The sequence below is a fragment of the Macaca nemestrina genome, chromosome 17, assembly GCF_043159975.1.
Source record: "Macaca nemestrina isolate mMacNem1 chromosome 17, mMacNem.hap1, whole genome shotgun sequence".
In the NCBI taxonomy this organism is placed as follows: domain Eukaryota; kingdom Metazoa; phylum Chordata; class Mammalia; order Primates; family Cercopithecidae; genus Macaca; species Macaca nemestrina.
In genome coordinates, this window is record NC_092141.1 from 19,524,864 (window position 1) to 19,551,958 (window position 27,095).

At 46.0% G+C, this 27,095-nt stretch overlaps 1 long non-coding RNA gene across 1 annotated transcript; it reads right to left on the reverse strand.

The window, feature by feature from the left end:
- Nucleotides 1–1,105: 1,105 nt before the first annotated feature.
- LOC139359321 (uncharacterized) lies at nucleotides 1,106–21,858 on the reverse strand. Its single transcript, XR_011615252.1, has 3 exons — nucleotides 21,589–21,858; nucleotides 12,990–13,062; nucleotides 1,106–1,442 (listed from the first exon to the last, which is right to left on the reverse strand). It is a non-coding gene; the product is annotated as an uncharacterized lncRNA (long non-coding RNA).
- Nucleotides 21,859–27,095: the final 5,237 nt, after the last annotated feature.

The following is a 27,095-nucleotide window of genomic DNA, read 5'->3' on the forward strand; positions in this document are numbered from 1 at the left end:
GCCTCCCAGATTCAAGCAATTCTCCCACCTCAGCCTCCCGAGTAGCTGGGATTACAGGTACATGCCACCATGCCTGGCTAATTTTTGTATTTAAATAGACCCTTTGTAGCAATAAGATACCAACATGATAGATAGCAGGCCCCAAAAGAAATAGAAATATTTTACCCCAAAATATATTTATTTGACATATTTTGAAATGGCCCTGCAAAGTTGTATCTTGTGGAGAAAATCTGCATTCAGTAGAGAATCCCTTTTCCTTTCCAGGTATTTTTCCTGATGCAGGAGAGAATTAACTAAGAGTCTGGCACCTTTCTAAGTCTGATAAAAAAACATGTACAAGCTATTCTCTCTGAAGTCTGCTACCTAAAGGCATCATCTGCATAATAAGAACCTTGATTTCCCCAACCCCTTATCTTAACCCAGATATTCCCTTCTGTGGATTCCAGGTCTTTAGATAATAACTCTTTCAACCAGTTGCCAATTAGAAAAAATCTCTGAATCTACCTATGACCTGGAAGCCCCCTCTTTGAGTTGTCTCACCTTTCGGGACTGAACCAATGTATATCTCACATCTATTATTATTATTATTATTATTTTATTATTTTTGAGACTGAGTCTTGCTCTGTCACCCAGGCTGGAGTGCAGTGGCGTGATCTCGGCTCACCGCAACCTCCGCCTCCTGGGTTCAAGCAATTCTCCTGCCTCAGCCTCCTGAGTAGCTGGGATTACAGGCGCATGCCACCACGCCCCGATAATTTTTGTATTTTTAGTAGAGAAGTGGTTTCACCATGTTGGTCAAGTTGGTCTTGAACTCCTGACCTTTTGATCCCGAATAGCTGGGACTACTGGCGCCCGTGACCACGTCTGGCTAATTTTTTTTTTTTTTTTTTTTTTTGTATTTTTAGTAGAGACGGGTTTCACCGTGTTAGCCAGGATGGTCTTGATCTCCTGACCTCATGATCCGCTCGCCTTGGCCTCCCAAAGTGCTGGGATTACAGGCGTGAGCCACCGCGCCTGGCATTTCAAATTCTTTTATAGTGGGTTTGATTCTCTCTGAGCTCAGGACAAAGGATATTGTTTCACATATGGCTATCGTGGCATATCCTTTAGGGAAACCATTTTTGTTGGTTTTTTATCTTGAATTAAACCGGCAGTATTATTCCTCAGGGCCCAAAGGGACGCATGGATCTAGGTTGGTTGCGGAGGGCTTTTCAGCATGGTGTGAGACTGCCACTCTCTCTCTCATCCCTTTTTTCTTCCAGAAGGCGCAGAGTAAACAAGTCAGGATCCTTTGCTTCCCTTTTCCAGGGAGCTTGACAAATACTTCATCTAAGTACAGAATATAGTTGTCTTTAAGTTGTGCAGCAGGTCTCTCCCAAGTGGATTTTTTAGGAGAATTAGGAGAAAATAAGAATATGTCGTTCCTCATTCAGAGGGTCTCTCTGTATGGGAGCCACAGAAAAGAAGGAACAGTTAAAAAGAATTCTAATTGCTGTTGGGTGGAGTCTGAAAAGTATTAATTAGGTCAATGTGATTAATAGCACTGCCAAGTCTTAAGTGTGTCCCTTAGATTTGATATCTATTTGGTCATCAATTACTGAGAGAGGAATGTTGAAATCTGTTACTATAATTGTGGATTTGTCTGTTTCTCCTTGTAGTTCTATCAGGTTTGCTTCATGTATTTTGAAATTATGTTATTTAGTTGTATAGACATTTAAGAATGTCATCTTCCTTTTGCATGTAGCATTATGAAATTTTTCTCTTTAACATAAGTCATAGTCCTTTTGAAATTTACTTTGTCTGATATTAATATGGCTATTCCATGTTTGTTTTATTTAGTGACTTTGTGGTGTATCTTTTTTTCATTTTGTTACTCTTAACTACCTGTCTTTAAATTTAAACTTGGTTTCTTATAGACAGCATATTTTAGGTCTTGCTTTTCTTATTCATTCTGATGATATCTGCCTTTGTTCACAGCCTTTAGACCATTTGTATTTAAAGGAATTATGATATGATGTGCAGTGATGTGGTTTTTTCTTTTTTACTTTTTAAAATCATTATAAAATAGAAAAACCATAATGGTGTGTATTTCTTTATGTTTCCTGTGTTTAAGGTTTATTGAGATTCTTGGATCTGTTGGTTTATAATTTTCAGCAATTTTGAAAAATTTCAGAACATTATTCTTTACACTTTCTCATTCTAAAATTCCAATGACATGTACATCAGATTACTTGATATTATCACAAAAATCCTTGATTATTTTTTTCCATCTGTACTTCATTCTTTCTCTGATCTTTTCTTCTCTGGTCTTTTTTCTTTAATACCTATATGGTTTGGATTTGTGTCCCTGGACAAATCTCATGTCGAATTGTAATCCCCAATGTTGGAAGAGGGGCCTGGTGGCAGGTGATGGATCATGGGGGTGGACTTCCCTCTTGCTGTTCTTGTGATAGTGAGTTCTCATGAGATATTGTTGTTTCAAAGTGTGTAGCACCTTCCCCTTCACACTTTTCCTCCTGCTCCAGCCACGTAAGATGCACCTGCTTCCCCTATACTTTCTGCCATGATTGTAAGTTTCCTGAGGCTTCCCCACTATGCTTCCTGCACAGCCTATGAAACTGTGAGTCAATTAAACCTCCTTTTTTTTTTTTTTTATGAATTACACAGTTTCAGGCAGTTCTTTATAGCAATGTGAGAATGGACAACTACAGAAAACTGGTACTGGGAGTGAAGTATTGCTATAAAGATACCTGAAAATGTGGAAGTGACTTTGGAAATGGGTAATGGGTAGAGGTTAGAACAGTTTGGAGAGCTCAGAAGAAGACAGGAAGATAAAGGAAAGTTTGGAACTTCCTAGAGACTTGTTAAATTGTTGTGACCAAAATGCTGATAGTGATATGGTCAGTGAAGTCCAGGCTGAGGTGGTCTCAGATGGAGATGAAGAACTTATTGGGAACTGAAGCAACGTCACTTTTGTTATGTGTTAGCAAAGAGGTTGGAGGCATTGTGCCCCTGCCCTAGAGATCTGTGGAACTTTGAACTTGAGAGTATTAATATAGGGTATCTGGCAGAAGAAATTTATAAGCTGCAAAACATTCAAGACTTGACCTGGCTACTTCTAGCACCCTATGCTTATATTTGTGAGCAAATAAATGAGCTGGAACTGGAACTTATCTTTAAGAGAGAAGCAGAGTGTAAAAGTTTGGAAAGTTTGCAGCCCAGCCATGTGGTAGAAAATAAAAACCCATATTCAGGGAAAAATTCAACCCAGCTACAGAAATGTGCATAAGAGGAGCCATAGTAATAGCCAAGACAATGGGGAAAATGCCTGGAAGGAATTTCAGAGACCTTCGTGACAGTCCCACCCATCACAGGCCTGGAGGCCTAGAAGGGAAGAATTTCCTGGGCCAGGCCCAGGGCCCCACTCTCCTACACAACTTAGGGACACTGATCCCTGCATCCCAGCTACTCCAGCTCCAGCCACGGCTAAAAGGGACCCAGATACATCTCAGGCTACTGATCCAGAGGGTGCAAGCCATAAGCCTTAGGAACTTTCATGTGGTGTTAAGCTGGCGGATGCACAGAGAGCAAGAGTGGAGACTTGGGAGCCTCTGCCTAGATTTCAGAGAAGACATATGGAAAAGCCTGGATGTCCAGGAAGAAGTCTGCTGCAGGGAAGGAGCCCTGATGGAGGACCTCTACTAGGGCAATATGGAGGGAAATGTGGGGTTGGAGCCCCCACACAGAGTCCCCACTGGGGCACTGCTTAGTGGAGCTGTGAGAAGAGGTCCACTCCCCAGAATGGTAGATTTACCATCAGCTTCCACTGTGCACCTGGAGTGCCACAGGTACTCAACTCCAGTCCATGAAAGTAGCTGAGGGGGCTGTACCCTGCAGAGCTACAGGGGTAGAGCTGCCCAAGGTCTTGGGAGCCCACGCTTTGCATTGGTGTTCCCTGAATGTGAGACATGGAGTCAAATGAGATTATTTTGGAGCTTTAAGATTTAATGACTGCTCTATTGGGTTTCAGACTTGCATGGGGCCTGTAACCCCTTTATTTTGGCCAATTTCTCCCATTTGGAATGGGAGGGAGTATTTAGCCAATGCCTGTACCCAACTGTATCTTGGAAGTAACTAACTGGCTTTGATTTTACAGGCTTATAGGCAGAAGAACTTGTCCTATCTCAGATGAGACTTTGGATTGTGGACTTTTGAGTTAATGCTGGGATGAGTTAAGACTTTGGGGGACTGTTGGGAAGGTATGATTGCATTTTGAAATGTGAGAAGGACATAAGATTTGGGAGGGGCCAGGGTCAGAATAATACGGTTTGCATTTGTGTCCTTGCCCAAATCTCATGTTGAATTGTAATCCCCAATGTTGGAGGAGGGGCCTAGGGGGGAGTGATTGGGTCATGGGGGCAGACTCCCCCTTGCTGTTCGCATGATAGTGAGTTCTTATGAGACCTGGTTGTTTCAAAGTGTGTGGCACCTCCCCCTTCATGCTCTTCCTTCTGCTCCAGCCATGTAGGACGTGCCTGATTTCCCTTCACCTTCTGCCATGATTGTAAGGTTCCTGAGGCCTCCCCAGACATGCTTCCTGTACAGTCTGTGGAACTGTGAGTCAATTAAATGTCTTTTCTTTTTGTTTTTTTTTTTAATTTAAGATGGAGTTTTGTTCTTGTCGCCCAGGCTGGAGTGCACTGGAGCGATCTAGGCTCACTGTAGCCTCCACCTCTGGGTTCAAGTGATTCTCCTGCCTCAGCCTCCTGAGTAGCTAGGATTAAAGGCATCTGCCATCACACCTGGCTAATTTTTGTATTTTTAGTAGAGATGGAGGTTCACCATGTTGGCCAGACTGATCTCGAACTCCTGACCTCAGGTGACCCACTTACCTCAGCCTCCCAAAGTGTTAGGATTACAGGCAAGAGCCACTGCACCTGGCCTAAACCTCTTTTCCTTATAAATTACCCAGTTTTAGGTAGTTCTTTATAGCAATGTGAGAATAAACTAATACAAATACCTACTCTGCTGTTAATTCCATCTAATCTTTCTTTTAAAGGTATCTTCTGTTTATCTCCTCACCTTCCACATTCTTGAGCATGCAGACCATATTTATGATACCTATTTCTATGTCATGTCTATTAATTCCACCATTTATGTCACTTATGAATCTTATAATGTTGATGGGTTTTTCTCCTGATTATGTGTGATATTTTCTTGCTTTTACCATGCCTATTAATTTAAATTTTTTTTTTAACTTATGGTAAAACAAGTGTAATAAAATTTACCATTTTAACCATTTTTATGTATACAGCTCAATGGCATTAAGTACATTCACATTATTGTGCCACCATCACAATCATTCATCTCCAGAATTTTTTTCATCTTACAAAACTGAAACTCTGTACCTGTTAAACAGTAACTCCCCATTCATTCCTCCCCTCAGTCCCTCACAACCACCATTCCACTTTCTCTCAATTAATTCTGTCAATGTTGCTTCATACATTTGGGTGCTCTGCTGTTAGGTGTGTATTTCTCCTTCAGTTTTGAAGGACAGTCTTGCCAGTCATAGTATTCTTGGTTGATAGCTTTTCTTCTCTGAGCATGTTGAACATATCATCCCTTCCCCTTCTTGCCTATATAATTTCTGTGGAGAAATCTACTTATACTCTAATGGGAGCTCCCTTGTACATCATGAGTCCCTTCCCTTGCTCTTTTGAAGATAATAGTTTGATTATAACATGTCTCTCTGTATGGGCCTCTTTGAGTTCATCTTACTAATCGTCTTACTAATTTACTAATATTTGTTTTGAGATTGTTGAATTTGGATGTCCACTTCCTTTGTCAGATTTGGGAAGTTTTCAACCATTATTTCTTTGAATAAGTTCTCTTTCTTCTCTTTCTGGAATGCCTTTAATGTGTGTGTTGATCTGCTTGATGATGTCCCATAAATCTCTCAGGCTATCCTCACTTTTCTTCATTTTTTCTTCTTTTTGCTCCCTGACTCAAAAATTCAAATGACCTGTTGTTAGTCCACTAGCTATTTTGTTTGATCAAGTCTGCTTTTGAACTTTTTTAGTGAATTTTTCAATTCAGTTGTTATATTCTTCAGCTCAAAATTTTCTGCTTCTTTCTTTTTTTATCATTCTATATCTTTGTTGATTTTCTCATCTTGTTCATACATTTTAAAAAATTTCATTTAATTATCTGTGTCCTCTTGAAAGTCACTGTGTTTCTTTAAGACAATTGTTTTGAATTATTAATCCAATAATTTATAGATCTCCATTTCTTCGGAGGTGGTTTCTAGAGATTTATTTTGTTCCTATTTTCCTATTTTGTTCTCCGTTTTCCTATTGTGTTGTATTTTGTTCCTATTTTCCTATTTTGTTCTCCATTTCTTCGGAGGTGGTTTCTAGAGATTTATTTTGTTCCTAAAGCAGTCATATTTCCCTGCTTTATTGCGTGGCTTGTGGTATTTTTTGTTGTTGAGTTGTATGCATTTGAAAAAATAGCCTCCTCTCTCAGTCTTTATGGATTGGGTTTGTACAGGGAATTCTGTTCACCAATCAGCCACACCTAGAGATTCTGGGGGCCTCTGAAATCTTTCTAGGAGGACGCAATTCCTCTGAGCTTTGCCTGTACTTTTCCAATTAGAGAGGTTTGCCAGTTTCTTTTTCAGAAGATCATAATCTTTGCCTCCCTCTGGTGTCTGTCTCTAGAACTGCAGGTTCCCTGGTGCCACAGCAGCAAGCCACTCTCCTCTCCTTTGTTTTCAGAGGCCCCATCCAAAGTATGCTGGTTCTCTATCACCTCTCCCAGATCAGATGAGACACTCACCAGTCCTTGGAGCAGCTCTCTGAAAAGATGGAGAGCCGGCCAAACAGCCCACTCTTCTACCTCCCTGCCAAGGGAAGACCTATGAGTTGAGCACCTTCTCCCAGTTACCCTGGGTCATGCCATCCTCTGTGTGCAGCACTTCAGGCCCTCTGGTGCCAGAGTAGGCCACTCCGTTCTCCCTTGCTTTCAGCATCCTCCAGGCATCCAAACTATTCTGGTTCCATTAGCGCCCTGGGTCAAGTAAGACAGAAACTAGTTTTCTGGGCAACCCTCCGAAAAGCTGAAACACTGGGCACTCTTCTCTCTCCTCCCTCTAACCTAAGGGAGAAGCTCTGAGACAAACTGAGCTGTGCTAGCTTGGGAGAGGGACAATTGCAGATAAAGTGAAATGGTTTTTCTTACTGATTTCAGTGCACTGTTCTTGGCTTGGTCTTGCCTTGGGGTACTGCAACTTCCTCACTGGTTTCCAGAGTTCTCATAAAGGTATTTTGGTCTATATATTGTTGTTAAGTCAGTGTCTCTGTGAAGGAAACAAGCGTGGGGGCTTCCTATTCTGCCATCTTGCTGATGTCACCCCAGTTCCTCTATTCTTTACTCCAAAAGATCATATCGGGTCAAAAGATGTACCGAACTGGGTGTCAAAAAGGTGTTCAACACAAATAGATGTAATGAAAGGTTGAATGAGTGAGGCAGAGGTCTTTGTTTTGTGTTACTCTAACAGAATACTGGAGACTAGGTAGTTTATGAAGAAAAGAGGTTTATTTGGCTTGCAGTTCTAATGGCTGGAAAGTTCAAGATTGGGCATCCGGTGAGGGTCTCAGGCTGCTTCAGCTCAAGGTGGAAAGTGAAAGGAGAATCGGCATGTGCAAAGAGATCACACATGCTGAAGGAGGAAGCCAAGCGGGGAGGAGGTCCCAGGCTGGTTTGTTTGTTTCTTTGTTTGAGACATGATCTTGATCTGTCACCCAGGCTGGAGTGCAGTGATGCAATCATAGCTCACAGTAACCTTGAACTCCTGGCCTCAAGCTATCCTCTCACCTCAGCCTCTTGAGTAACTAGGCCCATAGGTGCATGCCACCATGCCTGGCTAATTTTTTCTTTTTTTGGTAAAGACAGGGATGTTGCAATGTCTATGTTGCCCAAGCTGGTCTTGAATACCTGGCCTCAAGCAATCCTCCTGTCTTGGAATCCTAAAGTGTTGAGATTAGAGATGGGAACCATCACATTGGCCCCGGCTCCTTTTAACAACCAGCTCTCTTGTGAACTAATGGGAGGACATTAATTCATTCATGAGAGATCCACCCCCATGACTGAAACCCCTCCCACCAGGGCCCATCTCCCAAAATTGCCGCATTGGGGATCTAAATTTCAACACGAGGTTTGAAGGGGACCTTTTTCTGATCTGCTGCTGTAAAACCACAGCAGCTGTGGGGACAACAGTGACTCTATTTCAGATGCTAATCCACCATGTGACTCCTGACTAACCTCGAGTCTGGGAATGACTCCAAGATGTCTAGTTGATGTATTATTCTTTATGTAGAAATCTCTATTTACTGTAAGTTTTGCCTCTCTTCCAAATCAACCCTTGATGTTGTTGCATACATCATAAGCCATGACACCCACAGCATTCTTTCAGCTGTCTACACATTCCTTCCGGAGCACGTAGACTTTCCTCCCGAGACATAAGCCCTGGGTCTCAGGGGTTGCAGTACGCAGATCTGCCTGTCTTGTGGCCATGGAAGACGACACTTCTGTCTGTAAGTTTCCTAATAAATCACCCTTTACTGACAAACTGGATTTGTCTGCCTTGTTCTTTGGTTTCTTATCTCCTTCTGTGTTTGCGGGTCACTTTGCATTTACAGTGCTTTTAGGAAAGAACAACAGACCAAAGATTACACCTCCTTGAACTAGTGAGAAAACTAAAGATCAGGAAGGCTATTGGATATACCCAGTGTCAAAGTCCTTAATAACAAAGCAGCAATCAGAGAGCCAGAAAATCTGTAAGCAAGAGATGAATCTGTAGTGGATTGAGCAGTGTTCCTCCAGGTTCTGTCTACCAGGATCCTCAGAATGTGACTTCATTTGCAAATGAAACATCTTTGCAGGTGTAACTAAGCTAAGGATCTCTAATGATGTCATACTGGACTTAAGGTGGGCCGTAAGTCCCCTGACTGGTGTCCTTGTGAAAGAAAGAAGGAGATTTGAGACACAGACACAGAGGGAGATGCCTTGTGAAGATGGAGGCAGAGATTGGAGAGATGTGTCTGCATGACAAGGTACGCCAAATATTGCTGGCACCCACCAGAAACTAGGAGAGAGGCACAGAACAGACCCTCCCTCACAGCTTCTAGAAAAAATACCCCCACTGCCACCTTGATCTGGGATTGCAGGCCTCCAGAATTGTGAGAGAATAAGCTTCTGTTTATTTTAAGCCACACAGTTTGTGGGGTTTTGTTACAGCAGCCTTAGGAAGCTTCTGTTGGGTTTAAATTTCAGAGCCATCATTTCTATTCCCAGTCACACCACAGGCCTTGAGAAGGGGATAGAGTCTCAGGCACTCTCACACCACGCTGACTGGAGAGCAAATCTGTAAAGCCATTTTGTAGGGCAATCTGACTATATACATCAAATGTACATTTCATTTTATCAGTAGCAACAATCGTAGTAGCCTCAGTCAGATGCAACAATAAAGGACCAGGGTCTGCAGGAGTGTTTAAGACACCATATTCTGAACCTAAGACCACTGCCCAGGCTTAGTGGACTTGTGATTTCTCTTCCCCCTAGTTTTACATTTGGGGGGCCTGCTCTGCAACGTGATCATTCTGAAATCGAGACCAAATGTTGTTCAGATGCAAGAGAAACAAAACAAAACTAGGTTCCACCCTGGGCTAACACTCACCCAACTCACCACAAAGGATGGTAGTGAAACTACAGAAGAAAACAGAGGCCAGGCACAGTGGCTCACGCCTGTAATCCCAGCACTTTGGAGGCTGAGGCAGGCGGATCACAAGGACAGAGTTTCGACACTAGCCTGGCCAATATAGTGAAACCCCGTCTCTACTAAAAATACAAAAATTAGCCAGGCATAGTGGCAGGCGCGCGAGGCTGAGGCAGGAGAATCGCTCGAACCTGGGAGGCAGAGGTTGCAGTGAGCCAAGATTGCACCACTGCACCCACCACTGCACTCTAGCCTGGGCCACAGAGTGAGACTGTGTTTCAAAATAAAAAGAAAAAAGAAAAAGAAAACAGATTTGGCTGGGTGAGGTGGCTCATACCCATAATGCCAGTCCTTTGGGAGGCCGAAGTGAGTGGATCACCTAAGGTCAGGAGTTTGAGACCAGCCTGGCCAACATGGTGAAACCCTATCTCTACTAATAATACAAAAATTAGCGAGGTGTGGTGGTGCAGACCTGTAATCCCAGCTACTCAGGAGGCTGAGGTAGGAGAATTGCTAGAACCCAGGAGTCGGAGGTTGCATTGAGCCAAGATTGCGCCATTGCACTCTAGCCTGGGCGACAGAGTGAAACTCCGTCTCCAGAAAAAAAAAAAAAAAAGAAAAGAAAGAAAGAAAAAGAAAACAGATCCAACTGGGAGGGAAATAACAGGCAAATTGGTGTCGGAAAAATCAGTCCCGTGCTTGTGCGCAGTTACAAATACCTCTGAAAATTGAGGACTTGCCCGTTGCTAGTGGATTGTTTCATCACTGGATTAAACATAAAGGACATAAAGGAGGCAAGATAAAAGATGTGGTCTTCTAGGCACTGGCTCCATGGAACACTATCTGGGGCAACTTTCTCTAACACAGATAATGCAAATGCATATTTTTCTATTAACAATTAATTTAAAAATTTCTATCTCCAATAGTGAGAAAAACAAACAAATAAAAACAGAACAATAACAACAACAAAACAATAAATGGACAGACGGAGTGCAATAGTATATGCCTGTAATCCCAACACTTTGGGAGGCTGAGGTGGAAGGATTGCTTGAGCTCAGGAGTATCAAGCCCAACCTGGGCAAGATAATGAGACCCTGTCTCTACTAAAAATAATAATAATTTAAAAATATCGGCCGGGCGCGGTGGCTCAAGCCTGTAATCCCAGCACTTTGGGAGGCCGAGGCGGGCGGATCACAAGGTCAGGAGATCGAGACCACAGTGAAACCCCGTCTCTACTAAAAATACAAAAAATTAGCCGGGCGCGGTGGCGGGCGCCTGTAGTCCTAGCTACTCAGGAGGCTGAGGCAGGAGAATGGCGTGAACCCAGGAGGCGGAGCTTGCAGTGAGCCGAGATCGCGCCACTGCACTCCAGCCTGGGCAAGAGCGTGAGACTCCGTCTCAAAAAAAAAAAAAAAAAAAAATCCAGGAATGGTGATGCGCACCTGTAGTCCCAGCTACTCGGGAGGCTAAGGCAGGAGGATCACTTATGCCCAGGAGAGCAAAGCTGCCATGAGCTATTATCACAGCACTGCACTCTAGCCTGGGTGACAGAGACTCTGTCTCAAAAAAATAAGTAAACGAACAATTAATGGACAGACGTTTGGAAGACTGAAAGTTTACCTCCCAGAATTCTATAACCCTTTCCAGAGATGTTAAATGTTAGCATTTTTGTTTATATGATTCTGATATCATTCCATTTATTTAACACACCGAAAAATGCACAAATACATAGTTTAAAAAAAGATTCTACAGTTCTTTGCCTTTAAACAAAATCTTGAAAATCTTTTTAAGAATGCTTAACATTCTGTCTACCTTCTTAACATGCAGACATGCACACACAGGGACACGCACACACGCAGTGGCTGGGACCAGCCGAAGGGCCACTGTGGTGTGCCTGCAAGCCTAGGGGTGGGTCCAGGTGGCACCATGGCAGGTGCAGATCTTGGTGGCAGTAGTAAATACTCAAATGAGCGCTTTGAAGGCCAAAGTGGAGGATTCCATATGAACAGCGGTTTAAGATGGGTCAGTCGGTCCTCAGACAGGCGAGCACCATTCCAAAGGAGCAGGCATTGGCCTCCATCGCCGTCAGTGATAGAACGGGAGTCGGGTTCGGATTCCCAAATCCAGTGTGGCGGAGATAGGAAACACCAAGCTGCCTCCTCCAGTGCCGTATCCTGGAGGGGCCGGCGGGAGCCCAGGGAGAGCTCTCTTTTTCTTGTGAAGTGCAGGGCATACTAGAATAAGTTCACAGTTCTGGAGACTTCTAGTGGCCCTTGAGAATCCGGAGAAGAGGGTGTAAATCTCCGCGACCCATATCCCAGCAGGTCTCTCTGGTGAACGGTCTCCGGACAAAGTAGGTAAGGGAAGTCATCGAGCCAATCACTTACTTGGGGATAAAAATTGGCTCTAAGGGCTGGGTCAGGTACTCTTGACTGGTGATATGGTTCGGATATCTGTCCCCTCCAAATCACGTGTGGAAATATGATCTCCAGTGCTGAAGGTGGGATCTGGTGGGAGGTTTTTGGGCCATGGGAGTAGATCTCTTATGAGTGGCTTGGTGCCCTTCCTGCAGTGATGAGTGAGTTCTCAGTCTATTAGTTCACATGAGAGCTGGTGGTTTAGACAGCCTGCCATTTCTTGCTCCTTCTCTCACATGTGACACAGTGGCTCCCCTTTGCCTTTGGCCATGATTGGAAGCTCCCTGAGGCCTCACCAGAAGCAGGTGCTGGTGCCATGCTTCTTGTACAGCCTGCAGAACCATGAGCCAAATAACCCTCTTCTATAGAAATTCCCCAGCCTCAGATATTTCTTTATAGTGAAGCCATGTGAACTAACACACTTAGATAAGGTGATTAACCTTCCCATCCTCACCCAGGATCCCCCGGACCTTAGATGTCTCCAGCCTCCAGCCCCCAAGGAAGGGTGGATGTAGGACCCTAGTGGGAGAAAGGGTCCTGCAGTGTCATGGGGTTGCTGGGTTCAGGGACTGTGGCTGTGGACAGGAGCTGGGCCCTTCCCATGGATGCCCCAGCTGCTGTGGGCCTTGTGGCTGCCCAGGGAGCCCCAGTCTCCAGCAAAACCTCAGCCAAGGGAATGTGCTTGGCAGGATCTTGGGGAAAGACCCCAGAGACTGAGTGTGGTCTGGCCTGGTGAGGAGACAGAGGAGTCTGCTACTCCTGTGGTTTTCTCCAGTGACCAACGAGAGCATCCTGACCTCCAGGAACTTTCCCCACCAGCTCTGAGGTCCACGGCTGTCCCAAAGCAGGCCAGGGTGGACAGAACTTCCCCTGGAACAAAAGGGTGAAAGTGCACTTGATTTTCACTTTCAGGATGAACAGGAACGCAGGGTGTCACCATCCTTCTAACTGCTGGGATTTATTCAGGTGACGTCAGACAAGCCATACAGGGATCCAAGTGAAGTGCACGTCCCAATTTAATGCAGAAATACACAAACTGAGTTCCGATCTCCTGCCTCTCAGCACGGCCCCTGCTAACCGTGGGACAGCATCCCCAGATTTTCAAAATGCAGGGAACTTGGCTGTTAGCAAACAGCTGTGGTACCCAGACCCTCTGCCAAAGAAGCAACCAGGAACTTTAGAACTGTGCTCTTCAAATGCCTGGCAACCCCTGCACTTTTCTCGATGAGAGGTGATCAGCCAGGGTCAGAGTGGAAAGGTTGAAGAAGAGCTCCCTGGGAGTGTGGACTCAGCAATGAGTTTCATCTCCAGACACCTCTCCACAGCCACCTTGCCTGAAACGCCAAGTGAATGTGGGTCCTGAAGACGCTTTTGCTTTTAGTAGGTCTTTACACGAGGAAATAAAAAATCTCAGGACCACTCAACGCCTTCTGCCAAAGGGAAAGTGAAGCCTGGAGGCTGAGTCACTGGCAACACCCTCTTCCAAATGAATTGCTGTTGGTTCACAACCTTGTGTCAAAGCATTAGGCATTAGCTAGACCCCCACGGAAAGGCCTCAGGCATCTCCAGATGGCAGCCCCCACAAAGCACTCATCAGTAAACTCTTTGCTGGCCTTGAAACTGTCAATCGAGGAAAATAACCCAGGCAAATCTCAATCATTTTGGGAGGCTTATTTGCCAAAGTTAAGGAGGCACTCCCAGAGACAGGTCTATGCCTTTCTCTGAAGATAATTTTGGTGGCTTCAATATTTAAAGGGGAATGGGGGGAATATTGAGAAATACACAATTTTCATGTGACAGCGGGGCAGGGGAAACCAGTCATTTATGCCTTTGTCTGGCTCAGTGAATTTGAATTTTTACATAAGACACCATAGACAATAGGGCAGAGGAAATAGTCAGATACACATTTGCCTCGGACTGGCAGAAGCATGACTCTGGGCTCTGTCGTATGTCCCGGCACCTGTGAAGATAAGCTATCAATTTACATTGCCATGGTGCACTGCAGCAGAAACATTTTAGGGTAAAGATCTTGTGGCCCATAAGGATCTTTACCCTAAAATGTGAGGGAGGTATGTAGCTTTTCATCTTTGCAGCCATCTTCTTTAGCACCCAAAATGGGAGGCAGGTTTGCATGAGCCGGTTCCCAGCTTGACTTTTCCCTCTGGCTGAGTGAGTTTGGGAATCTCAAGATTTATTTTCCTTTCACACACCTTTCAAGATGTCTATCTGCCCATAAATAAGGACTTGAGATGTGCAATCCAAGTCCAGCTCCTCAAACTAAAGTCTGTTGCATTCCACACTGACAATGTCCATTACAAACTTACCTTCCGAGGGACAGAACAAAGTCGACATGAGATCAACCAGTCCTTCCCCTACCAAGAGACACCAGCATAATTGAGACCTCCTTTACTCCCTTCTTCCTCCAAACACTCACCTTATCTGATGTAAAATGTAGGTTTACTGGGCAGTAACTAAAGTCTCACAGGAATGTAACATTTGCCTTACCGCCTACCCGCCCCTTTTCCTATATGTCTCCCCCATTTTAAGGAAATATATACATACGGAGGCTCCTGAAAATGTCTCCACAAAAAACAGCCACAGGTGCATCTCTGGCTTGAGTTTTTCCTCAGATGTGTCCTCAAACTCTGGCTTACTAAACCTCGAATCGTTGAGACTTGCCTCAGTCACTCATTTAGGGTACCATTTATAAACATGTGTGATGAGGTCCCCAAGCGCTCCCACTCTGGCTGGAATGAGAACCTTCCCTCTCTGCTCACATGATGCTGTCGCTGCCCAATGGGTTCCTCCTGGTCACTGCACGAACGAGACCATGGCACTGCAGTAAAGAAAGAGTTGAACGGACGTGAGGCTGCTCTTGACACGTGGGAGACAGTTATCACTCAAATCAATCTCCTTGGGCTGGGCATGGTAACTCACACCTGTAATCCCAGCACTTTGGAAGGTCAAGGTGGGCGGATCACTTGAGTACAGGTCAGGAGTTCGAGACCAGCCTGTCCAACATGGTGAAACCCCGTCTCTTTTTTAAAAACACAAACATTACCCGGGCATGGTTGTGGGTGCCTGTAATCCCAGCTACTTGGGAGGCTGAGGCGTGAGAATCGCTTGAACCCAGAAGGCGGAGGTTGCAGTGAGCCGAGATGGTGCCACTGCACTCCAGCCTGGCCGACAGAGAGAGACTCTGTCTCAAAAAATAAAAACAAACAAACAGAAGATCAGTCTCCTTGAAGGCTCATAGGGTAGGGGTCTTTCAAAAGTAGTTTGGAGGGGTCTGCACAGATGTTTGGGGGCTAGGGTACAGGAAGTGCTGATTGATTGGGTGGGAGATGAACTCAGGGGATCGAAGCCATCCTCTTACACTGAATCACTTCTGGGTGGGACCACAGGAGCAGCCAGCAGGTCCTGGTGGGTCCAGGTGGAGCCATTGGTGTCAGACATGCAAAAATCCTGAAAAGATATCTCAAAAGGCCAATCTTAGGTTCACAATACTGATGTTATCTGCAGGAGTAAATGGGGGAAATTCCGTATCTTGTGAGCTCTGGAATAATGGTGGCGATTGTTTACGTGTACTCCTTGGCAGAATCCAGGCTCCTCTTCCTCCTAGCCTGGTGGTCACTCACTAGCTTTACAAAGGCAGTTGAGTTTTGGGAAAGGGCTATTAAAATTTAAACTAGAAACTAAATGTCTCCCAAAGTTAGCTTGGCCGAAGCCCAGGAATAAATAAAGGCAGCTTGAAGGTTCAAGGCAAGAGCGGGGCTGGCTAGATCAGATCTCCCCGTCTGCCACAATTTTCTCACTGTTACAATTTTTTCTAAGCCAGTTTCAATGTGACTGGAGGCAGGAGAGGGTCCTGGTTCTCGGGAAAACAAAATCAGTCTGTGGAGGGAGATCTATCCTCCCCTGCGGCTACTCAGTGGTGACAATGCTGCACAGTTGACCGTCAGACAACACAGGTTTGAACGGCATGAGTCCACTTACGTGCAGCTCTTTTTCAACTGAATGAGGATGAAAAATACAGTATTCAGGGGATGAAAAGCCCACATATACAGAGAAGGTTGACTTTTCCCTCAAGCAGGTTTGGCAGGACTGACTGTGGAAGTTGAGTATGTGGGGATCTGGTTATATGCCGTTGGTTCTGGAACCAGTCCCCCACATAGATCAAGGGACGACTGTATTTGATATTGTTTAGGAAGCTTCGGAGCGCAGATTGGCCACTGGTTGAAAGAGTTATTATCAAAGTTCTGGAATCAATAGAAAGGAGTGTCTGTGTTACAGTAAGGGGTGGTTGGAGACCAAGGTTTTATGCAGGTGAAGCCTCCAGGTAGAGGGCTTCAGAGAGAATAGAATATAAATGTTTCTTGTCAGACTTGAGAGTCTGTTCTGTCAGTATTAAGGCCTCTGTTGATGTTCATGCTGGTCAGCTGTGCCAGAATTCCAAAAGGGAGGAGGGTATAATGAGGCACGTCTGATTCCCCCTTCTCATCATGGCCTGAACTTGTTTTGCAGGTTAACTTTGAAATGCCCTTGGCTAAGGGGAGGGGTCTGTACAGGTGTTTGGGGGGGCTTAGAATTTTATTTTTTGTTTACAACGGTTTTCTGCAGTTCACCATTTACCATTAAATCCTTTTCCTCTGTTCCTAAATTGGCAAGCTGATTTTATCTATTCAAATGCAGAAAATCTTTTTTTTTTTTTTTTTTTTTGAGATGGAGTCTCACTGTCACCCAGGTTGGAGTGCAGTGGCACAATCTCAGCTCACTGCAACCTCCACCTCCTGGGTTCAAGCGATTCTCCTGCCTCACCTCCCAAGTAGCTGGGATTACAGACACCCACCACCATGCCCAGCTAATTTTTGTATTTTTAGTAGAGATGGCGTTTCACCACGGTGGCCAGGCTGGTCTTGAACTCCTGACCTCAAGTGATCTGCCCACCTCAGCCTCCCAAAGTGCTGGGATTACAGGCGTGAGCCACCACGCCTGGCTCAAATGCAGAAATTCTGAAGCCTGAAGTCCCTGCACAGTTGAAGCTTGTGATAAAACTTCAGGTTTCCTTAAAGGGCCTTCTTCAACACTCCATCCCTAGGCTGTGTTCAAAACTGCAGGGTACTTGAGAAAACGGTGGCAGCCTGGGGTGAATGCAGTCCCTCCCTTTTCCTAATCCATGAAACACCTCTACATGAAAACCACTTGAAACTTACAGGCTTGGAGGGCGGGACTTTATGTCTTCCTTGCGGGCAGCCAAGACAAAGAGGGATGCTAAGCAGATTATCTCCGTGTTCATCATTCAAACGCAGGAGTGAAGACTTCAGGACTCAGGCCTAGCAGGGGAAGGTTGTGGCTCATGTAACCCCTGCTTGCAGCCTGGCACCCTCCTACTGCAAACCTGCTCTACGGACAGGTTTTCATCATTCATCCCCATGTTCCACAAGGTGTTCCGGAAGTCCTCTGCCCCATTCCACACACCCGCCGCAGCAGCCTGGTCAAGTGATGCCAGTGGGTACTCACCACCAAAAAAGGAAGATGGACAAACATGAGTGAATGCCACAAATGGCACCTCCATATGAAGAACTGGGGCAAAAGAATAGAGGGAGGGGGCTTTTGTTTGGCAAATTGTACCTCTAAGACCCACTCTCAGGGTTGTATTAAAAAATGGAATTGGCTGGGCGCGGTGGCTCAGGCCTGTAATCCCAGCACTCTGGGAGACTGAGATGGGCGGATCACGCGGTCAGGAGATCAAGACCATACTGGCTAACACAGTGAAACCCCGTCTCTACTAAAAATACAAAAAAATTAGCCAGGCGTAGTGGCGGGCACCTGTAGTCCCAGCTACGTGGGAGACTGAGGCAGGAGAATGGTGTGAACTTGGGGAGGGTGGGGGGGGCGGAGCTTGCAGTGAGCCGAGATCGCGCCACTGCACTCCAGCCTGGGCGACACAGCGAGACTCCACCTCAAAAAAAAAAAAAAAAAAGGAATAGGTCTTTAAAAAGCTAACACAGAGCACAGGTATTTGAGGACTAAGCTCTGATTTTTTTTCTTATCTTGCCCAAATTCCTGTCTAAGGGGTCTGGAGATTCATGCCTTACAAAGCATAAATTCTCATCAAATGGGTTTTATTTAACCCATCGTGACTTACGTTCCAATCTGACTCTGGCATAACATTACATAACAAAACAGAAAATCAAAATATTTTACCCCCAAACAAGTTTATTTGCCATACCTTGAAATGGCCCTGCAAAGCCATCCTTTGTGGGGGGGGAAACTTGCATCTGTAAAGAATATCTATTAACATAGCTAGATCTTTTTCTTTCAGGCCCTCCCAGTTCTGAAGAGATTCGCTGAGAGTCTACCACCTTTTTATTTACTTATTTATTTATTTATTTATTTATTTATTTTTGAGACAGAGTCTCGCTCTGTCGCCCAGGCTGGAGTGCAGTGGCATGATCTCGGCTCACTGCAAGCTCTGCCTCCCAGGTTCACACCATTCTCCTGCCTCAGCCTCCCAAGTAGCTGGGACTACAGGCGCCAGCCACCATGCCCGGCTAATCCGGCTGATTTTTTTGTATTTTTAGTAGAGACGGGGTTTCACCGTGTTAGCAAGGATGGTCTTATCTCCTGACCTCGTGATCCGCCCGCCTTGGCCTCCCAAAGTGCTGGGATTACAGGCATGAGCCACCGCACCCGGCCTCTACCACCATTTTTAAAGGTTGGAATGGGAAACATTTGTCATCTGTTGTCTCTAAGGACAGCCACTATGAGATGTCAAAAGAACCTTGGTCTCCACAATCTTTATCTTTTTTTTTTTTTTTTGACAGAGTTTTGCTCTTTTTGCCCAGGCTGGAGTGCAGTGGCGTGATCTCGGCTCACCGCAACCTCCACCTCCTGGGTTCAAGTGATTCTCTTGCGTCAGCCTCCCGAGAAGCTGGAATTACAGGCATGCGCCACCACGCCCAGCTAATTTTGTATTTTTAATAGAGACAGGAACCCCGTCTCCACATTGGTCAGGCTGGTCTCAAACTCCCGACCTCAGGTGATCTGCCCACCTCGGCCTCCCAAAGTGCTGGGATTACAGGTGTGAGCCACCGCGCCCGGCCACAATCTTTTATCTTAACCTAAACATTTCCTTTCTATTAATCCGAGGTCTTTAGACAAACTCAACCAATTGTCAACCACAAAATGTTTAAATGTACCTATAGCCTGGAACCCCACCCCCCTTCAAATTGTCCCGCCTTTCTGGACCAAGCCAATGTATTTCTCAAATGTATTTGATTGATGTCTCATGCCTCTCTCAAATGTATAAAACCAGGCTACACCCCAGCCACTTGGGACACATGTTCTCAGGGCCTCCTGAGGGCTGTGTCACGGGCCATGGTCACTCCTATTTGGCTCAGAATAAATCTCTTCAAATATTTTACAGAGTTTGACTCTTTTTGTCAACATATTGTTCTGAGCGATTTTATTGTCCCCACATGAAACTCACAGAACCTTTGTGAGTTGGGCTCCCTTGCCTTCCTCTTTGTACATAGATGATGAGAGTGTGGGAATCTGAGACACGCCCTCAGCCCACAAATGATGGCCAGTGACAGGTGGGGGCTCAAATTCAAGTAGTCCAGTGCCAAAGAAACTTGATAACCCTTCTTAGGATGTAACCATTATGTATTTTGGCTCATTTTCCTTCCTGGTGACTTCAGATCAGTTGTGGAAAGGAAGGAGCTGGATGAGCTTTGGGTGGGTCATTTATGGTGAGGAACACTTATGGAAAAAGCCTGTAAACCTTTGTGTTGTCACTCTGTCTCTTTCCTGCCATACACAGATTCCTTCAAAGAAATCCTTTAGGGGGCCGGGCGCGGTGGCTCAAGCCTGTAATCCCAGCACTTTGGGAGGCTGAGACGGGCGGATCACGAGGTCAGGAGATCGAGACCATCCTGGCTAATACCGTGAAACCCCGTCTCTACTAAAAAATACAAAAAACTAGCTGGGCGTGGTGGCGGGTGCCTGTAGTCCCGGCTACTCGGGAGGCTGAGGCAGGAGAATGGCGTGAACCCAGGAGGCAGAGCTTGCAGTGAGCTGAGATCCAGCCACTGCACTCCAGCCTGGGCGACAGAGCGAGACTCTGTCTCAAAAAAAAAAAAAAAAAAATCCCTTAGGGGACATAGAAAGGGTTCAGGTTCTCCAGTAGAGCATACTTTGCAATTCTCTTTAATTATTTATTCACTCTGTGGGGTGATGTTTACTTGCTGTTGTAGCAGCTACCATGAATGAGTTTCAGAACCAAAACTCACAAGATTCCACATGCCTCAGCGAGTAAGAGTCGACCTCTGAGATATAGAGCCTCTTTTCCTGCATTCTTAGATTTCCTTTCTAATTTGTTTCCTAAGTCAGCTCATATCTGACATTATGAACAATAGGTATTAAAGGGTATTATTTAAGGAAGTGTTCTTCCCATAACCTTAATTTTAAAAAATTTATCTCTTTTTTTGAGACAAGGTCTCACTCTGTCACCCAGGCTGGAGTGCAGTGGTGTGAACACTGCAACCTTGACCTCCTGGCCTCAAGGAAACCTCCCACCTCAGCCTCCCAAGTAGCTGGAACTACAGGTGTGTGCTGCCGTGCCTGGCTAATTTTTGTATTTTTTGTAGAGATGGGGTCTCCCCATGTGGCCCAGGCTGGTCTCACACCCCTGGGCTCAAGCGATCTGCCTGTCTCAGCCTCCCAAAGTGCTGGGATTACAAGCGTGAGCCACTGTGCCTGTCTTTATTTTCATTTTTGATGTGACACACCCAGCTGTAAATTCTGAGGGAGACACAAGGCCCTGTAGGATAAGATTATCACTTTCTATTTTTCCTTTAATAAAAGTCACCCTAGCCAGGCACGGTGGCTCAAGCCTGTAATCCCAGCACTTTGGGAGGCCGAGACGGGCGGATCACGAGGTCAGGAGATCGAGACCATCCTGGCTGACACGGTGAAACCCCGTCTCTACTAAAAAATACAAAAAACTAGCCGGGCGAGGTGGCGGGCGCCTGTAGTCCCAGCTACTCGGGAGGCTGAGACAGGAGAATGGCGTAAACCCGGGAAGCGGAGCTTGCAGTGAGCCGAGATCCGGCCACTGCACTGCAGCCTGGGCTGCAGAGCGAGACTCCGTCTCAAAAAAATAAATAAATAAATAAATAAAATAAAATAAAATAAAAGTCACCCTAAATGGGACTTAATAAAAATAATTATTTGCTGCCAAAATGAAAGTCAAAACCGAGAAATAGAAAAATAAAACATAAGAATCCACTGTAATGAAGACTCACAAAAGATCAACTGAGAGAAATGTTTGCCACACTTATGGAAAATAAATAGTGAACAAATTGAGGAATTAAGGGCTCGAGGCTTGTTTACCATCACCGTGGAAACCACACTCAATATGTAAGAGGTGGGGTCCAAGGGGGCAGACCTCTGCTGGGCTCCTGTGATCCCTGCTGCTTTCTGGGCAGGGACACACTGGGTTCAGAGACCTGTCCTACATCCAGTTGGCAGTATGACCTTGGGTAGGTCATCCTCTCTGAGCCCTAATAAATTCACCAATAAACTGGAAACATCTCCTGATTGGTCAGGGGTGGAAGGTCAGTGGGATGGAGGAGGATGACTCTGGGCAGCTGGGAGGACTTCCCTAGAGGGAGTCAAGTGGGCAAGCAGCCCCAGCATGATGTCACAGATGGCCCATTGTGACTTATATTTAAAACTTGCATTCACAAGGGAAGCAGAGCATAAAGTTTGGAAATTTTGCAGCTTGACCATGTGGCAGAAAAAGTAAAAGTACCATCAGGGGAAGAATTAAAGCAGGCTGCAGAGAAACCGTTTGCTAGAGAGATTTGCATAACTAAAAGGAAGCCAAGTGCTAATTAACAGCCAAGACAATGGGAAAGGGGCCTCAAAGGCATTTCACAGACCTTTAAGGAAACTGCTCCCATCACAGGTGCAGAGGCCTAGAAAGAAAGAAAGAATGGTTTTGTGGGCCCAGCCTGAAGTGTGCCCTGTGCACTTAGGGAGGGTTCAGCTCTAACCACGGCTCAAAGGGCCCTAGGGACAGCTTGGACCACAGCCACAGAGGGTGCAAGCCATAAGCCTTGGTGGTTTCCATGTGGTGTTAAGCCTGTAGGTTTGCAGAGTACAACAGTGAATGAGGCTTGGCAGCTTCCCCCTAGATTTCAGAGGATGTATGAGAAAGCCTGGGTGCCCAAGCAGAAGACTACAGCAGGGCTGGAGCCCTCAGAATCTCTACTAGCACAGTATTGCCCAGCCTCAGGTATTCCTTTATCGCAGTGCAAGAATGGCCTAACACATTCAGTAAGCCTCAGGATGTTTGACCAACAAGGGAATAGAAGCCAGGGTGTGGGACAGAGCACCATGTGGCCAACACCTGAGTAGAAAGAGAAAACCTCCAAAGAGGTGGAATGGAAATGTGGGATTGGAGGCCCCACACACAAAAGTCCCCACTGGGGCACTGTTTAGTGGAGCTGTGGGAAGGGGGCTAATGTCCTCCAGGCCCTGGAATGGTAGAGCCACTGGCAGCTTGTACCCTTGTGCCCAGAAAAGCTGTAACAGGAGTGACAGGAGCTGAACCTTGCAAAACCACAAGGGTAGAGCTGCCCCAAGCCTTGGGAGTCCAGACCTCATGCCAATGTGCCTGGATGTATGTGGGACATGGAGTCAAAGGAGATTATTTTGGAGCTTTAAGGTTTTTTTGTTTTTTGTTTTTGTTTTTGTTTTTTGAGACAGAGTCTTGTTCTGTTGTCCAGGCTGGAGTGCAGTGGTGTGATTTTGGCTTACTACAACCTCCACCTCCCAGGCTCAAACAATCCTCCCACCTCAGCCGTCTGAGTAGCTGGGACCACAGGTGCACACCACCATACCCAGATTTTATATGCACACACACACACACACACACACACACACACAGAGAGAGAGAGAGAGAGAGAGAGAGAGAGAGAGAGAGAGAGAGAGAGAGAGAGAGATTAAGTTTTGCCATGCTGTCCAGGCTGGTCTCAAACTCCCGAGCTCAAGTGATCCACCTGCTCGGCCTCTCAAAGTGCTAGGATTATAGGCACGAGCCACCATGCCCAGCCTGGAGCTTTAAGATTTAATGACTGTCCTACTGAGTTTCTGACTTGCATGGGGCCTGTAGTCCTTTTCTTTGGGCCAATTTCTCCCTTTTGGAACAGGAGGAATGTTTACCCAATGCCCACATCCCCATTGTATCTTGGAAGTAAATAACTCGTTTTGATTTTACAGGTTTATAGATAGAAGAAGGAGATGACTTACATTTAAAACTTATATTCAAAAGGGATATAAGTTTTCATTGCAGCTTTAAGGTTTTTTTTGTTTTGTCTTGTTTTGTTTGTTTGTTTGTTTCGTTTTTTGAGACAGGGTCTTGTTCTGTTGTCCAGGCTGGAGTGCAGTGGTGTGATCTTGGCTTACTGCAACCTCCACCTCCCAGGTTCAAATGATCCTCCCATCTCAGCCATCTAAGTAGCTGGGACCACAGGTGCACACCACCATACCGAGATCATATATTTACATATATATATACACACACACACACACAAACATATATATATATATATATATATATATATATAGAGAGAGAGAGAGAGAGAGAGAGAGAGAGAGAGAGAGAGAGAGAGAGGCAAAGAGAGAGACAGATGAAGTTTTGCTATGCTGTCCAGGCTGGTCTCACATGAAACTCTGAACCTGGACGTGGGACTTTTGTGTTAATGCTGGAATGAGTTAAGACTTTGGGACACTTCCATCCTGGCTAACACAGTGAAACTCTGTCTCTACTAAAAATACAAAAAAATTAGCCGGGCATGGTGGCGGGCGCCTGTAGTCCCAGCTATGCGGGAAGCTGAGGCTGGAGAATGGCCTGAACCCGGGAGGCGGAGCTTTCTGTGAGCCGAGATTGTGCCACTGCACTCCAGCCTAGGCGACAGAGCAAGACTCCGTTTCAAAAAAAAAAAAAAAAAGACTTTGGGAGACTATTGAGGCCAGGCCTGGTGGCTCACGCCTGTAATCCCAGCACTTCAGGAGGCCGAGACAGGCAGATCACTTGAGGCCAGGAGTTCAAAACCAGCCTGACCAACACGGTGAAACCCCGCCTCTACTAAAAATACAAAAATTAGCCAGACACGGTGGCGCATGCCTGTAATCCCAGCTACTCGGATGGCTGAGACATGAGAATCACTTGAACCCAGGAGGCAGAGTTTGCAGTGAGCCACGATAGCACCACTGCACTCTGGCCTGGGCGACAGAGTGAGGCCCCGTCTCAAAAAAAAAAAAAAAAAAAAAAAAAAAAAAGACTTTGGGAGACTATTGGGAAGACATGATTGTATTTTGCAATGTGAGAAGGACATAAGATTTGGAGGGGCCGGGGCAGAATGATATAGTTTGGATGTTTGTCCCTGCCCAAACCTCATGTTGAGATGTAATCCCCAATGTTGGAGGTGGGGCTTGGTGGGAGGCACTTGGGTCATGGGGGCAAATTCCTCGTGGCTTGGTGCTGGCCTCGTGATAGTGAGTTCCCCCGAGGTCTGGTTGTTTAAGTGTGCGGCTCTCTCTGCTTCCGCTCTTCCCATGTGACATGCTGCTTCCACTTCCCCTTCCATCATGAGTAAAAGCTCTGAGTCCTCCCCAGAAGCTGGGCAAATGTTGGTGCCATGTTTTTTAATTGGCCATGAGCCAATTAAACCTCTTTTCTTTATATTAGGTTGATGCAAAAGTAATTGCAGCTTTAGCATTAAAAAAAAAAAATAACAGAAACTGCAATTATTTTTGCAGCAATCCAATAAATTGCCCAGCCTCAGGTATTCCTTTATAGCAATGCGAGAATGACCCAACACATCCAGAAAGCCTCAGGATACCTGAGCAACAGGGGAATAGAAGCCAGGGTGTGGGACAGAGCACTGTGTACTGAACACCCGAGTAGAAAGAGAAAACCTCCCTCCGTGGGTGTGGTGGCTCATGCCCGTAATCCTGGCACTTTGGGAAGTCAAGGAGGGTGGATCAGCTGAGGTTGGTTGAGACCAGCCAATGTTGAGGTTGGTCAACATTGTGAAACCTCGCCTCTACTAAAAATACAAATTTTTTTTTTTTTTTTTTTTTGAGACGGAGTCTCGCTCTGTCACCCAGGCTGCAGTGCAGTGGCGTGATCTCGGCTCACTGCAACCTCTGCCTCCCGGATTCACGCCATTTTCATGCCTCAGCCTCCCGAGTAGCTGGAACTATAGGCGACTGCCACCACGCCCGGCTAATATTTTTGTATTTTTTTAAATAGAGACGGGATTTCACCGTGTTAGCCAGGATGGTCTGAATCTCCTGACCTCGTGATCTGCCCGCCTTGGCCTCCCAAAGTGCTAGGATTACAGGCGTAAGCCACCGCGCCCAGTGAAATACAAAAATTAACCGGGCATGGTGGCGCATGCCTGTAATCCCAGCTACTTGGGAGGCCGAGGCAGGAGAATCGCTTGAACCGGGGAGGTGGAGGTTGTGGTGAGCCAAGACTGTGCCATTGCACTCCAGCCTGGGCCACAAGAGCCAAACTCCATCTCAAAAAAAAAGAGAGAGAAAACGTCCAAGGAGGAACCCTGTAGAAAACTGCAACGTGACACATGTTCACTGCACGTGGCACAAGCTGGAGAAGAAAATGTAAATAAAGCCTAGGAACAAAAACTCAGAGCCCTAATGAGTAAGTCTGGATTTGCAGGAGAGGAGAAAGACACGCTTGGCACTCACAGCCTCACTGAGTACATTTTCTCCACCTAAGTGATTCCACATGTTAATTTACTCGTGGGGGAGCAGCCAGCACAAAGCCTGTCCCTGCCAGTGATATGAACACCCTGGCCAGGCACATGCAGCCAGCAGCGCATCTTCACTGGGGCCATATCCATGGCTCCTGTGCTCTGTGGCTCTGCTCCTGCCTGGGTAAGGACTCCGTCCCCACAAAGACCACCACTGTTCTGCTTTTCTCCCACTCCGGGTAAGTTTTGCCTGTTCTGGAACCTCCTATTCATAGGCTCATACAATATGCTCTCCGTTGGGAACTATGTTCTTTTGGTGCAGCGTGAGGCTGTGTGTGCCAGCGGTGCTTTTATTGCTGAGCAGCTTTCCATTGTGTGCCTGACCACAGATTGCTTTCCATTCTGCTATTGGTGGAATCCTGGGATGTTTCCAGTTTGGGGATACTATGAATGAAGCTGCTATGAACATCCTAATACACATCTTCTGGTGAAGTCATCATAGCATTTGGAGACCAAGTTTTTGTCATCGTTTATTCAGAGCCTAAAGGACCAGAGGAAAAGCCTGCCCAGGGTCACACAAGGCTGAGAAGCCCAGTAAAGCACTCTCTGACGTCAGCAACTCAGGTCCTTTGGTCCTGTGCCTGGCCTGAGGACGGAGTCAGGCTTGTTCAACTTTCTCACCCCGTCACCTCAGGTTGCCCATATCCCATTTACAACATCAGGATTAGCTTCCAGGCCTCTGCGGGGTGAAGAAGGGGGACTGGTTTTCCTATTTCACTTTTAGCCTGGGCTTAGGCTATGAGCAGGTCAGAAAGGGGCAATGAGGCTGGGTGTGGTGGCTCATGCCTATAATCCCAGCACTTTGGGAGGCCAAGGCAGGCGGATCACCTGAGGTCAGGAGTTCAAGACCAGCCTGGCCAACATGGCAAAACCCCATCTCTACTAAAATACAAAAATTAGCTGGGGATGGTGGTGCACATCTCTAATCCCAGCTACTTGGGAGGCTGAGGCAGAATTGCTTGAACCTGGGAGGCAGAGGTTTGCAGTGAGCTGAGATCGCGCCACTGCACTCCAGCCTGGGTGATAGAACGAGACTTCATCTCAAAAAAAAAA